At 48.6% G+C, this 8,999-nt stretch overlaps 1 long non-coding RNA gene across 1 annotated transcript; it reads right to left on the reverse strand.

Annotated features, from left to right (window-relative positions):
- Positions 1-1,611: 1,611 nt before the first annotated feature.
- Positions 1,612-7,696, reverse strand: LOC144320148 (uncharacterized). Its single transcript, XR_013385717.1, has 4 exons — positions 7,563-7,696; positions 5,480-5,621; positions 3,664-3,794; positions 1,612-2,242 (listed from the first exon to the last, which is right to left on the reverse strand). It is a non-coding gene; the product is annotated as an uncharacterized LOC144320148 (long non-coding RNA).
- Between the last annotated feature and the right edge of the window lie 1,303 nt (positions 7,697-8,999).

An 8,999-nucleotide genomic window follows, 5' to 3' on the forward strand; every position in this document is an offset into this window, starting at 1 on the left:
ATTAAAAATGAAATAGTTTTAACAATAAATCTAACTTGGCAAAAGTTAAATAATATGAGCACACATATGTTTAGAGAGCCAGTTTGATCTCCTTTTACTTCGGACCTTTCTCAAACTTCTACTTTTGGTTCTTTACTCTCTGCCGCATTTTATTTAGGGTTACTGATGTCTTTAATCCATTCATTTATTATTTTGGAGGGGAACATGGGAATCAGGAAAGAATAAGAAATTAGAAGGTCAGCCTCACATGTTCAGCTAGTAAGACCACATGTACTGGTGGGAAAATTCAGAATAAGGAGTTTGGTATAAAATAGGGCAAGTGGGTTGGAGAATTGGTCACTATTTAAAACCTAGTGTGGAAGGTAAAGCCCATGAATCAAGAAAAAAATAAACAGAAGTTGAATGTCCTCTGTCTGTAGCATGATCGCTTTTTTCTATTTCCAGGCTTCCATTTTGATAAATATATCCTGCTAAGGTTCCCCACAATAATGTCGAAGTGAGATTTGGTGGGTTGTTGTTAATTAAGGCTCAAGCGAATCAAGCGATTGAGACGTAGCATTCAGAAATCGCAGCAGTCAGCTGTTTGCACAACTGAACTTCTAGCCGAGGACTCTCAGATCTCAAAGGCTTTTTAGAGAAAGTGTGACATTTTTTAATCTTTTAATGCAAGAGTAAACCACCCCCAGTGCCCCACACCCCCAACATGCACACCGAAGCCTGCTGGCCCACGATTACAGGCAGTAGGAGAGAGTCCGGCATTTCTGAACAAGTGCTGTGTTCTCATCAGCAGGAGTGGTTGAGAATGTTTGTTGGAACATTTGGGCAAGAACCAGTCCTTCCTTTTGCTACTTGTGGATGCTTTTAGGGGGGGATGGAAGCTTTGTTTGGCAGTGTGATAGAAGGCCTCACTTTGACCCCCAACTTCAGGAGGGTGAGGGTGGTTTTTCCCTTTGGGCTTAGTTCTGGAGATGCAGTTGGGGGAAACTTCAATGCATTTGCCTAAGGCAGCCTCTGATTACTTAGTTTCTGCTTCAATAACGATTAATTTTGTGTGGACCCAGCTCCCGTCAAACTCATTTTTTTTTTTCCACACTGATTTCTTAAATGCAATTGGTCACGGGGCTGTCTGTGACTTCATGTCTGCAAAATCTAACCCGTTCCATCTTTGTCGTTGTTTTATTTCTCTGACTGTAAACGCGCAGTCGCCTGTGTGCCTGCACTGTTGTTTTATGTGTCCCCCCCCCTTTCCCTTGAGCATGGAAACCCAGCCCGATCTCCTCCCAAATTGGGGACAGTGGGGCCAATGAGCAGGTGCTTTGGAATACAGCAGGCTCAGGTGCAGGACCATCAATCTCCAGGAAGAAGGAATTGCAAATACCTGGAAAGCGCTCCCCTAATTCAAACAATTTCACATAGCTCAGGCCTCTCCAAATACCCCGTAAATAAAAGACGGCAGCTGGCAGGATTTTTAAACCAGAGACCATGCACCGCTCTTTCTCCCCATCCCTTCATTTCTACAGTGTATCTGTCCATCTTTTTCTTATCTCTATTTTTACATTTCATTACCCTCCTGCTCTCTCTCTCTCTCCCTCCCTCCTCCCTTCCCTCCCCCTTCTCGCCTTCCCTGAAAAACACATTTCTATCTGGCACAGAAAATAAACTCAGATTGTGGGTAGTTATGTTAATCTAATTCAATCCTCAGCGGGTTAAGAGTGAAATTCTAATAGTGGAGCTGTTGAGGGCTTTTTTGTTAATGGCTTGGGGATTACATTGAGTTAAAGGCTCATTTCCTAATCAAACAGAGAGGGAGAGAGTGACTCCGAATATTTATGAGTCTCCCAGTGAGAGTTTAAACATTCAACTCCAAAAGCAGGGTTTCTGCAGGAGGAAAGAGTTAAAACCCCTCAGGGCTGCTGGGGAAAAAAAAAAAATTAAACCAGTTAAGCCATCAGCATTTTCAGGCTGCTGTACAACTTCAGCAAAGTGGAAGATGGGGAGAGGGGAATCGTTCTACAAAGCAAGAATGGAAACTATGGCAGGAGCTCTGAAGCCAGAGTCAGCTGATGTGCTCAGAAAAAGTCCCCAGCAGCACAGCAGATGCGGATCCTCCGTTAACCAAGGGTCTGGAGGGGATGTGCGCCTCCAACTCCCCAAATCAATTCTCCTCCGCCAGTCCAGAGGTGAGAACATGGAGACAGGAGTACGGCTCAATTTTCCAGCAACTGGAGAGTTCCCCTGCTGCCTGGTGGAGCAGGTGGAGAGGATTCGCCCCCACTTCGGTCCTGAGGCTGAACCTCTGTGGGCTGTCCCCCCTTCTGGAGCAAATTCACAGCTCCACCAGCCCCTCCTTTCCCTTTTGCTCTGTGGTTGGGTCCGAGTCCCTGGTCCCCGTGCCCTGCTCTCTGTATACCAGGACCTCAAAGCCCGTCTGGTTCACTGTGCCCCGGAAGAAAGCTAGGTGGAGATCTCAGGGATCTTCAGCCAGAGAAGGCGAGGAGCAACCTGGCCAAGGTCGAGCAATGTCAAGGCAAAGCTGAGGTCAGGAGTCTAAGTTCTCCACACATTCTGGCTGCCCTCTCCCCTCGTTCTCTGGGGTACAGCGGAGGAGAGGGGAAAGTCAGAGCCATATGGCTGCCCAAACGTGCCCTGGCTCTCCTGGAGTGTGTGGTCTCCTGCTTGGGAAGGAAAAGCAGGAACCCCTGATACAGAAGGATTCTGAATGCTCTGTGGACACCCGCCTTTCTTTTCTGCCACCAACCAAGTGAGCACTTTCTAGTCCTTTCACCTGGGCCTATTTTCCCCGCTTCATGAGATTAGCAGAGGCTCCAGACAGCGGACTTTCTATCAGTGGAGGCCCCTGGCTTTCTGTTTCCCCCTTTTCCCTGGGCACTGCTCCTTCTCTTAGTACTTCATGCTCAGTGGCCCGTGAGTCCTCTTGCACTTGCCCTTGCTGGAGTCAAGATGGCATTTATAAGGACGCCTGGGTGGCTCAGTCAGTTCAGCATCTGCCTTCAGTTCAGATCATTATCCCAGGGTCCCGGGATCAAGCCCCTAGTCGGGCTCTGCTCAACAGGGAGTCTGCTTTTCTTTCTCCCTCTGTCTGCCCCTCCCGCCTGTTTGTGCTCTTGCTCACTGTCTCTCTCTCTGTGTCAAATAAATTAAATCTTCTTTTTAAAAAAATGTGATTTATAGCCCATCTACATCAGCTTTGCTGTGAAAACTACCTTACATGGGTGACATCCCCCTCTTCCTGGAGCACTCAACACATCTCCCTCCAGTATTGCATTCATCTCTAGGGTGTGATTGTGGGTCTCCCTCATTGCACCAGACACTCCCCAAGGGCAGCTACAATGTCATTACGTCCAGCTCATCACTGATCATTCCCGCCCCTTCCCTACCAGGTGCCTCTCATGGATGGCACAGAGCTGTGGTCGAGAGCACACACTCTGAGCAGGCAGCCAGGGTCTGAACCCTGGCACCACACCTCTTCTCAGCTCCCAGACTTGAGCTAATTAATCCCTTAAGGCCTGAGTTTTCCTATCTGCTAACTGGGCATCATTATAGAGCCTACCTCACAGGGTTGTCATACCACTAAAGACAGGCTCCCACACCTCCCACTAAGGAGCTACGTCTTAATCAGCTTGGGCTGCAATGACAACGTACCATAGCCAGGTGGCTTAGATGACAGGAATGTAGTTCTCATAGTTCTGGAGCCAGAAAGCCCAAGATGAGGGTGGTGGTGTGATCAGGTTGGGTGAGGACCCTCTTTATAAGCCAATGGCATTCTCATTCATCTTCACAGGGTGGAGAGAGCAAAGGCACTGGTCTCTTCCTCTTCTTAGAAAGACACTAATCCCATCATGGGAGCCCCCACCCTCATGACCTCATCTAAACCTAAACACCTCCCCAACGCCCCACCTCCTAAGACCATCGCATTAGACATCAGAGCTTCAACATATGAACTTTGAGGGAATACAAACATTCAGTTTGTAACAGGCTATTTTCCTGAATGTTGGTGGGTGGAATCCTGGATCAGCAAGACTTCCAGTCTCAACCGCCAATGAACTATTCCACAGGTAAACCAGAGATCAAGGCCTATCAGGACACCCACCACTACCACCACCAATCTGGAAAGAACTAAGAGCCTTTAAACCACTGTGGGAGGGGGTCCCCGGGTGGCTGAGCAGTTTAGCGCCTGCCTTCAGCCCAGGGTGTGATCCTGGAGACCAGGGATCGAGTCCCACGTTGGGCTCCCTGTGAGGAGCCTGCTTCCCGCTCTGCCTGTGTCTCTGCCTCTGCCTCTGTGTGTGTGTGTGTGTGTGTGTGTGTGTGTGTGTCTCATAAATAAATAAATGAAATAAAAAAAAAAAAAAACCACTGTGGGAGAACAGAGGATGGAAACTGGGCTTTGGACAGCAGTCCTAGGTGTGGGGAAGAAAGCCAGGCTCTTTTTTGCTCCATAGAACCAGAGTCTGGTCAGCTCTCCTGGCCTTGCTCACATTGAGACAAGCAGTTTTGTTCTAAGGTCCCCAGGTCACTCCTGCACCCCTCTCTACCCTCCACTCTTAGAGGGCAGTTTGGGCTTTATCCACCAAGCAAGGCCAGGCCAGTCCTGGTTGTGAAGTCAACAGGGCTGTGTTGTGAGAGCAGCAGGTGCCTTTTCTGTCCTCCTCTCAACACGATTGCTTGACAAGTGAATCCAATTGCTGAGTGGGCCCCACCGCAGTTCCTGAAGAGTTGTCCTCTCATGGATGCCCCCGGTTCCAAAGTCCTCAACACTCCTTCTGTTTCTCTGTGTAGGGACTTCCTATGCTGCGAGGCAATGAGCCCTACTCCTTTTCTTTCCCCACTGATAAACCATGTATTTCCTGATTGAAGCAGGGATCCAGACTGTGAATCCCGGTGCCACTCAAACTGACGAAGTGCCCACATTGTTCTCACTGCCCCCTTCTTTGGTCTCCCTCCTAGATTTGGGGGTACCACTACTAAAACCCTGGAATCATCACTGCCTCCCCTTTGCCTCCTCACTATGCATCTTTGAAATTCCTCGGTGCCTAGGACAGTGCCTGGCACATAGTGTGTGTTCCATCAACACATGCAAAGTGAGTTGCATGGAGTTGCTTGTCTCAAGGGGGCATCTCTGATCCCTTAATTGTGGGAGGAGTGATTGGAAGTTGCAAATGTCCAGCTGCCTTAACTACATTAAACTGTGACCCATGGATTGTGGTTCTTGCCTCAGCACCTCTCCCCTCTGTCCCTCCTGCTTTCATGTTCCTCTGGCCAGATAAAAAATAAAAATAAAAAAAGAGGGATGTCTTTTATTTAGATGTGCACAAACCTTCCTAGGAATTTTATTCTGTTCTGTAAAGAAGCTTTGTCTAAGCCAATGTCAGATTTAATTGCTAAACTGGTATCTCTCCTGTGACTGTTCCCCTCGTTTGTCATGCCCTGTCCTCTCCCCTTTCTGGGCTATACTTACCTGCCTCCTCTGGCTGCTCACACTCTGGGGGGCCCTCGTTCTCTTCCCGCTTTAACCACGGTGGTCCCGGGTGGTATACATAAGAGGGAGGCCTGCCTTCTGAAGTGTTCCAGAGTGTCTGCTTCCATTAGCATAGACAAGGCTTTTGAAAGGTGGCAAGAGAGGAACATCATCTTAGGCACCAGATTCTTCCCAAAAGAGTATTTCTGCTCTCTTTTGGAAGACAGTAGATAAAAACTCAGGCTGCTAAGAGTTAAATGATAGCAATGAAAGGTCTAGGCAACTCCTGGGGGCTGGGAGCTGGCTGAGACAATTGATTAGCTTGGCTTAGTGATCCTTCCAGCAATATTCAGGAGTGAAACTATTGCTGATTAGGCCATGTGTGAGTGTGTGTGTGTGTGAGTGTGTGTGTGTGTGTGTGTGTGTGTGTTAGGGTTCAAGGCAGTGATGGGGTAAGATAAGATCTGAGAAAGAAGAATTGTTTGTTCCTAAGTCAGTCCCAGAACTGACCCATCACCCCACATACATCCACAGTTATATTGAGACTTCGTGTGTGTACAGGTCAGCCGGGGACAGACAACTTCTGGCAAATCTAGAATTATTTTGAAATAAAAAGTTTGAAAAGGGGGATCCCTGGGTGGCGCAGCGGTTTGGCGCCTGCCTTTGGCCCAGGGCGCGATCCTGGAGACCCGGGATCGAATCCCACGTCGGGCTCCCGGTGCATGGAGCCTGCTTCTCCCTCTGCCTATGTCTCTGCCTCTCTCTCTCTCTCTCTGTGTGACTATCATAAAAAAAAAAAAAAAAAAAAAAAGTTTGAAAAGGGAAGGGGGTGGCTCCTGAGTGGCTCGTTGATTAAACATCTGCTTTTGGCTCAGGGGGGGTCCTGGGATCAAGTCCTGCTTTGGGTTCCCTGCTTCATGGGAGGTCTGCTTCTCCCTCTACCCATCCCCCCTACTCACGTTCTCTCTCTTTCTCTTAAATGAATAAATAAAATCTTTTTTAAAAAAGCTAAAAAACAAAGTCTGTTGGAAGGAGGTCAAATGTTGAGGGCTGCTTGCATCTATAGCTTCGGTGGGCAGAGGAGCAGACAGGTGCCGTGGACAGAGGCAGGGACCAGGTGGCCCAGCCCAGGTCCCACCTCAGACCAGTGATAATTAAGATGCACATGCTCTCAGGACCTCAGTTCCCTGATCATAAAATGATGGACTGGAAGAGGTCTCTTGGACCCTCCCACTCTAAACGTTGACCCTTAAAACTGTGGTTCATGACGGAGCCAACATATTGTGCTCTTAACTGAACCACAGGTCTGCCAGCCTATGTCCCTTTAATGCAAGGCCACGGGCCCATGGCTTTTCTCTGGCTTCATGCCTTGACCAACCTCATACAGTTCCTATTATCTATCATTTTCCTCAGTTTGTTCTTTCTCCTCAGCTCCCCCTGTATGGAAGTACATCTGGGCGGTGAGTGAAAAACTGGTCAGGCCCACTTGCCCCAGAACACTTTATAAACTCTGCATTTTTTATTTTGTTTTTAATTTGTAGAGATTATTGTTTCACACCTCTGAGGTCCTGACATTCTTCCCCACAATCCTCCACCCCAGGAGTTCTGGGTACCTGCTCCTTGGGGTTTGCTCAAAGTCCTTCTGTAGCCTCAGAATAGAGGAGCATGCTGGGATTTGGAAGAGGCTTCCTAGTCAGGGCGACCTCACCAAGTACCTAACCCCTCCCTGCCTTCACCCACGGAGAAGGGGGCAGAAACCTGCTCTGAGTGCCTCAGGGACATTGGTGTGAAGCTAAAAAAAGAATCAGAGTGTAAACATTCCTTTGAAATGGGACATGGGAGCCTCTGGGTGGCTCAGTCGGTTAAGCATCTCCCTTTGGCTCAGGTCATGATCTCAGGGTTCTGGGATCAAGTCCCGTGTCGGGCTCCCTGCTTGGCAGGGGGCAGAGGGGGGTCTGCTTCTCCCTCTCCCTCTGCCCCTACTCTCTGCTTGTGTTTTTTTTTTTTCTCTCTCTCTCTCAAATAAATAAGTAAAATCTAAAAAGGAAAAAAACAAAACAACATTGAAATAGAAAGTGCTTACCAGTCTTAGACTAACTTGGTCCCCTAAGATGAACTCCATGAAGTAGTCTGGGTGGTGACTACATAAGGCTTTAGAGCCACGCTGGACTCCCGTCCCCCTGTACTAGTTGTGACCCTGAGCAATTTCCCCAGCCTCTCTACCCCACACCCAACTTCATCATCTGTATAATGGGCATGATGAGAGCATCTTCCCCATGGGGTCATTGTGAGGATTAAAGACCTACACAGAGGCCTTCAGAGCGGTGGCTCCTAGGTGATAAGCTCTCAGAACCATTGTTGTTGATGTTGGTGCTGATGACGGCTTACAGATACAGCAGAAAGTGCTCCTCGCAAGGTGGTTTAGAGACCCACCCCAGCCCTCCACAATTCCCTGCTTCCATATCCCGGAACCAAGTGAGCATCCTCCCAGTGCCTGCCTGGGTCTGGAGAGATGTGGCCAAGCTTTCCAGCCTTCGTGGAGACTTGCTCTCCATTCCCTCGCAGAGTCCAGGAGTGAAAGTTGGAAATGTGCGTCTCTAAGTGTTGTGGAGTCCGTCACTGGAGTGTAGTTTCTGCACAGGGTGAATTCCTCCTCTTCGTACAGTGTGACCAAGCATGGATGGCTTGTCTTCCACATATTCAGGGGTGCATCTCTAGGGGATACTCCTCGAGGAAAGAAGAATGCGAGTAGGTAAGGACAGTTTCTGATGTCTCCGAGGCAGTCCGATTTGTATACTTCAGGGGACTTGTAGAACTGATATCACACTCTTAGGGGCAAATTCCGAATCCAGGCTTGTGACTGGCCTGTGTTTCTGTGCACACGTGTGCACGTTAAGGGGACCGTGGTCAGCCATCCATGACTCTCTTCTTTCCCCCACCTCAGGCTGAGAGTAATCTTGAACATGTAATTACTATTTACTCTAGGGCACTCAACTGAGAACACCCTCATGTAATGACTCTTGAGTTAATTCTGCCTTCAGACGCCCATCTGCTGTTGCTCCTTCGGAAACCAGTGGCAACAAAGCACCACTCTTTAGCCCGGGGGAAAAGATCACTAGGTGGATCTTAGTCCCTGTGAGTTCAGGCTTTACTCTTGAGCAACAGAAATATGGTGGTAGCATCCTTCTCGGGCAAAATTTTCACTCAGATTTCTGCACTTAGTGATAGAAGCTTCAAAGCAGAAGCAACTGTTAGTCTAATGGGCAGCGTTGGTGGATTTGGACAGTCAGCAGCATTGATAAGGGAAGGGCATTCAGAAAGATTCTAGAGACAGGACTGTAGCATTTATATAAAGTTGAAACGTGCAGAGATGCTCGGCATTGCCTAGGGGTCAGACATTGCCATACACGAGAGTGAGAAACACCAACTCCAGGAGAGGAAGGCTGAGAGCCTATTAGAGTGCATTCTTGGGACGCCTGAGTGGCTCAGTGGCTGAGCGGCTGCCTTTGGCCCAGGGCGT

Source organism: Canis aureus, chromosome 9 (genome assembly GCF_053574225.1).
Source record: "Canis aureus isolate CA01 chromosome 9, VMU_Caureus_v.1.0, whole genome shotgun sequence".
NCBI lineage: Eukaryota > Metazoa > Chordata > Mammalia > Carnivora > Canidae > Canis > Canis aureus.